The 9202-nt window shown below is 40.5% G+C and overlaps 1 pseudogene; it reads right to left on the reverse strand.

Moving 5' to 3' along the window:
• Positions 1-315: 315 nt before the first annotated feature.
• LOC147458047 (uncharacterized) lies at positions 316-4675 on the reverse strand (annotated as a pseudogene).
• Between the last annotated feature and the right edge of the window lie 4527 nt (positions 4676-9202).

Genomic DNA, 9202 nt, shown 5'->3' on the forward strand with positions numbered 1-9202 from the left:
AATGGATGCTTGAGGGAATCCCTCGATGATGTTCTAGACGCTTGAATGAAAAGTTTTGTAGCTTTTGTAAAAAACCTTGAACCTTTGCTTTTAAGCTCGAGGGAAATCGAATCCCGTGAAATGGAGACCCTTTTTTAATGGGAAATCTTGACAAAAAATCCTTTCAATGTTTTTTGTACCTTGAGGCTTTAGAGAGGCCTCGAGTGGTTTGTAATGTAGGAATCACAACGACCCTTGGTGTGGGCGTGAGAAATGCCTGTTAAAGTTAAAAGACATACCCCTTTTCTTTGTTACATTAATTTGAAAATCAAAAATTTAAAAGCTGACAAAATTAAAAAAAGACAAAGGGATAAGCCGATACAGGGGTATGTTGATTGTTAGGAAGTGAGGTTCGTTGAGCTGCACTGGTCGACGAGAGCAAGGCCTTGGTTGGAAGTGAGGCCGAGGAGAGCTCGAGGAGCCGCAGGCATGTGTAGGTGGAGTATGACAATTACGTGGTGAGTGGCAGACAATGCCAATGACAGTGGTGGATGTGCGCAACAGGCTGGCTTGGGGTTGGATCATGAGCAAGGTGACGGCGTCCTTAGTCCTGTCTTCTGCATTGGCATTTTCAACGCTCTTAATAGTGGAAGTTTTTTGATCCAAAGTACTGGTTAAACCAAGATTACATCTATCAATCCTTGAAGTTTCCCAATAGGGGACCCAGTTGCAGTCCCATTCAAAACCTCCTCTTCAGCCTCCCGAAGTCCCAACAGCAAATCCTTCTTGGAGTTGATTATCATTGGCATTGTTAGGATCGTAGTATTTGACATCTTCCTTCACATCTCCCTTCACATTGTTCGGTTGTACATTTGAGCAAGAGTTGCTATTTGCCTCATGATCAGGCAAGCCCTTTATCTCATCAGCATCCGCACCACCAACAACACCAACCATTGGGGTAGCATCATTGTCAATGGTGCTCTCTGTGCGTCTTGCATTTCCATCTTCAACCAGAGCTATTTTGTTGCTAGGTTTTCTTGAAAAAGTAGTAGCAACACCTGTTGCTTCATGGGTAGCCCTTTCCTCAACTGCTTCATCAACAACACTTTTATTAGATGCTATAAAACTAGTCGTAAGTGCATCCTTAGCCTTGTTGAACTTATCAGTTGACCATTTACCCCAGCTCTCCTAGTCATTGCGTGTTGTCTGCTCATTGTGGCCAAATTGTGAACCATCAGTAACACTTATAGATAGATCTATAGTGGTGTCAAAGTTGGACCGTTTCTGGACAAATACTCGCCGGCGGTTGCTATCATTATCTTTTGCCGCACTCAAAAGGCCCTCATTTTCACCATCTTTTCTAGTATCACTAGTGTGCTCTCCAAAGAAGTAACCAGAGGGTTCTCACTTTCATGAGTTTTAAAAATGTCAGCATCTGGAAATGGCCTCCCACTGCTTTGGTCATTGTCATCAAGGTTTGATTGTTCTTCAGCACAGCAGTAGACGTTGCCATCTTATCAGCCCGGGGGTGTAAAGGAGGACCCTTGAAAAGCATTAGAAGTGGGGAAGCTATATACAAAGTTTCCTGCTGCAAGAGGTTGGAAATTCGAGACATATAGGCCTTCTTCTCTGGCATCCCTAACCAAAGGCTCATCTCTTCCATAAGAATCAGCACCACTTGCTTCAGTGAATGGCTCTTTTTGCTCAATGTCATTCAACCTCTCACTTATATCAGTGGTTGGCCTTTCTTGATCAAGAGGCAATGTAAGAGATAACCCAGCAACAAGATGAGTTGCAAAAGGCTTGTCTTCTTCAAATGTCAAGGATACATTTTCTGACTACCATTATCTTTAAGTAAGAGCCCCACATCTAGCCTTGCCTTAGCTGGAAGATCCTCACTGATCAAAGCAATTTTGTTATGCATAGGTGATGAAGAGTGAAGAAACTCTTGATAAAGTTTAACAAGGCCATCTGTTGCTAATCCTATAATTAAGTTTTAAACTTCACACTCAATAGATCGAATGTGTGTTTGATTGATTGAACGAATGCTTGAAAATTGAGTGCAATAGGCTCCTTATATAGGAGACGAAGAGGCACAAATGAAAAGACAGACGCAAAGAATCATCCTTTTAGCGAAGGGCTGCAACCATTGGAGGAAGAGTCACAACCGTAGAGCAAAGGGGTGTGACCAGTTGTCAAAGGAGTGTGGCTTTTGGCAAAGAGGCATGTCTCTTGAGCAAAGAGTCATGACCATCCAAGCGTAGGGGTTCTCCTTGGCATGGCACTTTGCGTATTTGCAACTAGGAGTAGATGTAATATTGCAACATAGTCACAATCGTGACATTCCCTCCCATTTCAAATGAGAGCTTGTGTCAAAGAAATGACTTCTGATGTTGATAAAACTCTAGAAAAGCATTGAATCTCCAAATATCTTCAATCTTTGAGTTATCTGAAACCTTTGTCTTGAACCTTTGCTTCTTGCAAAACCTTTTTTCTTTGACTGCTAAATCCCATGTCATTGCATTATTCAAAGACTTTTTAGAGGAATTTGGCATAATCAGGTTGACTACAACAAGAGATTGATCTTCAAAATCCTTCATGCAATGTAAGACTTTTGGTTCAAAATCTTCTAATAATTGTGAAATATTTGGTGAAGAGGAAATCTTCTCAAGGCATTCTACAGAGAGAGTAATTTCATCTTTACAAATCATTGAAGTGGATTTTGGCTTGAGATTGTAATCAACTTCCAATAATGAATCCCAAAATTCTTCAGAATCATCTTTCAAAACTGTCACTTCATGACTTGCAATTGGCATATCATCATCCAACAAAGAATCAAAGAAAGCATAGTCGTCTTCAGACTCAGAATCTTCAACTATGTCCTTATCTTTGTCTAGTAACGAAGTATCACTTGGAAAAACTTCTTCTTCAATAATAGTTTCTGCATCTGCATTGGAAATCATATTCATTTCATAATCCATTGTATCATGCCGTTTGACTTTTACACGTGAGGCTTGAATCACTCGTTCGGCATGATAAAGCCTATGTAAAATGAGTTCACGTCCATCTTTAAACAAATTGATAGTATATCCTCAAAAGGTAATAGCCGGGTCATATTGAAATAACCAATATTGACCAAGAATCATGTTGTAGTAAGATAAAGGCATAACCTCAAAATCCAGTTAATCTGCATAATTTTGAATACCGAACTGCAAGTGTCGAACTGTTATCACTAGTTAAAATTGATCCATCTGCTAATTCCACATCATATAAGTGAGATGTCTTTTCAGTTGGCAAGCCAAGCTGTTGAACTATTTGAGTGCTGACGAAATTATTTGAACATCCTTGTCCACCAAAAGATTGATGGAATGACTGTTGAGAGTTTCAAGAAGACTCAAAACTTGCTTTGAGAGAGGCTCCAAAACTGAAGAATTGCACTGAGCATGCTTTATAAGAATAGTTATATCCTCTGAGACACGAATTGTATTGACCACTAATTTTCTTTTATCCTTAGCAGAGTCTGGTTGTTCAAAATTCGATGATGTTTCCGCATTGGAACTTCTTTTCAAATTAATCGGATTTGGTCTCTTTGGTCACCACTGCAAATTGTACATAAACCATCCTTCTTTGAAGTTGAAGATGCATTTAAGGAAGAGCCTTGCTGAGTATTGGAATGCCAATTTTGAGAAAAATCACGTCCTTTACCACGATCAAGTGGAGCATTTAAAGAAGATATGCTTTCAGATTGACAATCTTGAGAATAGAACCTTGAAGTTGAATAAGGCTGCATTGCTTGCTCTTTGAACTAAGACTGATGTTGCTGACTTTGGCTATAGATGTCTCTGCGATCGTGCTCTGAAAAGCGAGCACTATTTGAAGATCTATCAACAGGGAGAAAATGCCGTGTAAGGTGCCGATTATTGCCAAGACGCTCCACATAGGCAATTGCAGCATCCAAGGTGGTAGGATTGTATTTGTACACATCGTCCTTTAGGTTGGGTTCAAGTCAATGTCGATAAAATTATGAAGTTTTTCAAAGGGACTAAGGGTCTCTATCTCCAGAGTTAGTCTTTGGAACTCTGTGATGTACGCGTCCAAGGAACCTGTCTGGCTCAGGTGGTGAAGAGAGGACCGGGCATAAAAATCCGCATTGGCAGGTTCAAACGCCTTGCAAATAGCATTCCGGAATTTATCCCAAGAAGGTGTGTGTTTACTATCAACAACAACCGGTCGTTGCCACCAAAGAAATGATGTGTCTTTGAGTAGAGCTAGCAAGTGCAACTTTTCTACTCTCTATTTAGTCCGTGTTAAACAAGTAGACCTCCATTTTGAATAGCCATTGGTCCAGCACGCGCTTGTCGCGGCGACCATTATACGGTCCCGATAGTTTAACATCAAGCTTCTTCTTCTCTGCAACATTAAACTTTTTATAAAGAAATTCAAGTTTGTGATTGTCTACCTCCTCAGTTGGATTTGGTTCGTTTGGTTCGTCCATTGAAGCTTCGGAAGAAGGGGGTGGAGAAGCAACATTAGTTGTGCAAGAAGGCATAGGATGACTCCGAGAACTGTTTTGCGTTTGCATCTCATCCAAGCGAGTGTGAAGTGATGCAAGGCTTGTGAAAAGTGTGGCCTTTTGCTCCTTGATGAGAGTGAGGACATTCTCCGATTGTTCTATGCCATCTTGTGATGTCGGCATGGTGATTCCTCAAAAGAAACTCGAACATGTAGAGGTTCTGGTTCAAGGACAGATTATGAGACGGGTACAACTTTTGGGACGGGAGCACCTGCGGAACTCCGTTATAGGGAGAGGATTTGATGTACTGCTTCTTCGAGAACTTCGTCTATATACGGAATGGGCACATCCTGGAATTCGCTTGCCATCGTGCACGGAGTATGGTGCTTGCTGAGGGGCCAGTGCTGAGGAAAGGGTAGGAGCAACGTGCGTAAGGAGAGAACGTTGGTTGCTCATCTTTTTTTTTAATGCAAGTTAAATTGAAAGGGTGCTTTCACATGGGTTAGAAAACTCTTTGGGCTGATTTTTTAAGTTATATCGTAATAAACTTATGCTGGCCAAAATAGCGTGCAAAATTTGGCGCTCTACCGAATTACATACATGTGTGGCTACTCATTGAAGGACTTACGCGTGCAAAGAGGCATGGCTAGAGGGTATCACAGAAGAGGCATCTCCAAGGGACCCAAGCGACGGGTTTTCTTGATGAGGGTATATTCTTAGCAAAATTCACAAAGACAACCAACAAAGGGTTTTGTTAAGCTCAGCCCCGCGATTCAACAGCCCAGTAGTACATCATTTTGGGAAAGGGTGCACAAAGGGGCATGTCACTTGGAAAGGGTTCAAACACGGAGAACAAGGGGCATGTTGTTTGTTGTTTTCCCGTTCATGGGAAGGGGTGTGACGAGTGGTTCAAAGGGTTACCACCCAAGGGATGGGGTATGCAAAGAGTAACATTGTGATGTAAACATGGCCAATAAAAGTAATTGAACTAGTGGATATGTCTTTCTTATGCTACGGTTCCCTACACTTGGACTATCATGAAATTCATATAAAATGTGGCGCCGAATGTCTTTGTTTGTTGGTACACATGCTCTCCCTTTGTGGAGTAATAGAAATTTTTCTTCATCAAGTAAGTTTGTCACACTTGAGAGAGAAGAATTGTGTGTGGAGGAAATTGATTCACGGTCTACATCGACATGGGAAGGATCTTTCATTAAAGCATGACTCTACACCTTAGAGTATGCCTCATCATGCTCACATTTTTCTTTAAGAGATTCAAGGAACTCACTTTTAATTTTTGTAAACAAAAGAGCGTTAATCTCAGGCATTTGAATGAGAGCATCTCTTACAATATTATATTGATCCCACCTAATATGTTTTTCAAGTAAACCACTTAATACTTTCATGGTCAAACACAGTTTTGGAATGATCTCCATATAAATAGTTATTAATGTCACCATTGCTCAAGGGCATACATGATAGCATACATTTCTTGTTCATAGGCTAAATAATTTTGTTGTGCTCTATCAAGAATCTTGCTTTCAAAAGCAATAGGTCTTCCATCTTGAATCAAAATGGCACCAATAGCCCTATGGCATCTATTTCAACCAAAATGGTTTGTCGGATCGACAATATCCAAAATAGGAGCCATAGCAAGAGCTATTTTAAGTTTGTCAAAATTACGTTGTCGCTCATCACCCCAATGGAAGACTTACCTTGGCCTTTCAATTGATTCATCATGGGGACAAAAATCTTTTCATAGTTCTTCACAAACTTATGGTAAAACCGTACTAAAGTCATGAAAATTTGGAGCTCTTCCAAATTAGCGAAATTTGGCCACTTAAGGATAGAGTCCACCTTACATGTATCGATTTGTATACCCAAGGATGATAAATATGGCCAAGATACTGAATTTATGTCTTAAGAAAACCACATTTGCTCATCTTAGCATAGAGCTTTTGTTCTTAGAGTAGATCAAATACTAGTAACCAAAGGTGTTCCAAATGCTCTTCCTTAGTAGCACTGTAAATGAGGATGTCATTGGGAAATACAATGACAAATTTATCCAAATAAGGATGTAAGACACTATCCATTAGTGCCATAAAAGGAGCTGGAGCATTGGTTAATGCAAATGTCATAACCAAAAACCCATAATATATGGACCATGTTCAAAAAGTAGTTTTGGGAATATTAGTATATTTGGAGCATAGATCTATCTTTGTAAAATAGCGTGCTCCCTTGAGTTGATCAAACAAGTTCTCTACCCATGGCAATAGATACTTACTCTTAATACTAGCTGAATTGATACTAGGGTAGTCAATGTACATGCGCATTGAACCATCTTTTTTCTTCACCAATAAAATGGGTGAGGCCCCATGGCAAAGAACTAGAGTGAATAAAACCTTGACTAAGATAGTCAACTAGCTATTTGTGCGCGTATGTCGCACGTGTCAATGCAAGGAACTTGCCGATACACCGTGTGCGAGCCACAAATGGCTCCAAGCACTCAACAAGCCTAAACTAGTAAGCTCAAAGAAGGCGATGGTGTGTCACTCACCGCTCTACGCTTGCTTCGTGGAGGATTCCTCGCCGCGAAGAAGAAGGAGACGCCGCTACGCCGCGCTCAACCGCTTCACCGCCGTCGTGCCTTCGTAATGCTCGATCGCCCACACACTCCCTCTCTCACTCTCTCTCTCTCTCTCTCTCACACAAAGAGATGAAGAAGAAGAAGATGGAGATGGAGCAAGAGCACTCTTCTATTGCACAAATGAGAGAATGAGTGAATTTTAGGTTTAGTTGACTTTTATATGAGCTCGCCTCATTCACACTTGGGCGCCCATGCTTAGCCAACTAATCCCTTGAATGTTCCAGTTAGAGTGCGCCTCTCATCGGCGATCACTCTTACCCTTTTCCTATTGGACCGACAAGCCCGGTACCTGACTCTACCAAATAAATAATACAATGTCCGCCGTAGGTTACAACATCCGTCGTAGGTAATAGGGTGTCCGTGAGCCGTGAGGGTTAACATGCCCCCCTTCCTGATGTAGATTCCGTCCTGGGAAGCTATTGAGTTGAAGCTTGTTATGTCCATGTTGTAGAGCATCTAGATTTGAATCTGCAAGGCAAAGTCACTGTTTCAGCAAGCGGAATTATATTTCCATAAATCATGAGGGGAATGTAAAGTACATGTGGAAATGAGTAAATGCAAGATTTATGAAATGTTAAACTGTCATTAAGGACAAATAAATCTCACTTTGAGTAAATTAATTAATCAAGAGTTTTGGGCTTATGGGTGAGTCTATCAATTAGTTAGCTATGACTAAGGTTAAAACAACTACTCTAGTACTAGCTAAGCTAAGAAGATTATCTAAATGCAAGATTCCCTAATTGTGCTTTTCAGCTTTGATTAGCCAACTAGCTCTCACAACTGCAAACAAAAGCTTGAAATGTTAACTGTAAGCTCGATGGAAGTCTTTTAAATGTCATTCATTTTTTTTCTTTTTCTCTTTTTTACTTTGGTTCACAATCATTTGACGTGTGTGCTTATTTTGTATGTCCGGGGCTTTTTGCTTCTCAAAGAAAAGCGCCCACACTGGGAACCTCTAGGGCTCTAGTACCAAAGACAATACATGTGAGTGAAGTACCAGATCAAGCCAGGATTTCTCTTCCAGCATTAGATTTTTCATTTGTGGCACTTATGTTTTTTGCTTCCATTTCCTTTGTATTCTCACTAGTGTTTTTGTTGTTTAAGTGAGCAAGCTTCTCTATGCCTTAAACATTCCTAAGGTCTCAAATACTAAGATAAGTTTATCAGTTAGGCCTAGTGGTCAAGTAAATGAGTTAACCTAAATTCACGGTCTCCTAATCTCAAGGCTCATCCATAAGATTAAACTCTAGTTCCATCAACTTAAGCAAAGACAAATTTATACATCTATAATGGCAGATAACAAACATAACTATTGCACTCAAATAAACCATAAAAAATCATTATTAGCAATTATACATATCCACCAACATGAATCATGGAAAGTAGTACACCTGGAGGTATGGAGTTGCTCATTTCGTCGAAGCAAATGTCCTCAGCCATGTGGATGGAGATCCATATAAGTCCTACCTAACACATCCAAAAAACAAGCACTATACCTCTAGGAGGCATGTCAGTGTGAAAAAATTAAAACTCCTAGAAAACAAACTCAAAACACAATCCAGACCCCTAACCTACCTATCTGTCATCCCTTTTAGAATCAGGAAAGAGGATATTATATAAACCGGGTGGCCACCCTAAGGCTAGGCCTCTATCCTCATCATCTAGATAAACGAAATCATTTTCCGTGAGGCCATAGTCTTCCTCGGTCTCTATTATTTCTTCTTCATCATCCTCTTGCGCAAGCGTGTTAATCAAGAACCTCGCGATGCGTGGATACTCATCCTGTGCAAAAGAATAAGCATGTGCCACCGGAGAAACATTCGCTACTAGGTAGGGATCACTAGTTATCCATCGACATATCAGCCATTCTAACTCCTCAAAATTTCGCTCACGCGCAAGTCTCTCTACCAAATCCCATTCGCAAGAAAGTACAGGGTAGCAAATGTGAAACACTTGAGAAAAGGAAAAAGGGTACCTTTCATCAAAAATAGAAGCGCATGCCTCTGGTGAACTAGCCATCTTTGAGAATACAAATAGATTTGGTTAGGTCTTTAAAACATGAG

This window comes from Adiantum capillus-veneris, chromosome 5 (genome assembly GCF_014529385.1).
Source record: "Adiantum capillus-veneris isolate H3 chromosome 5, ASM1452938v2, whole genome shotgun sequence".
NCBI classification, from domain to species: domain Eukaryota; kingdom Viridiplantae; phylum Streptophyta; class Polypodiopsida; order Polypodiales; family Pteridaceae; genus Adiantum; species Adiantum capillus-veneris.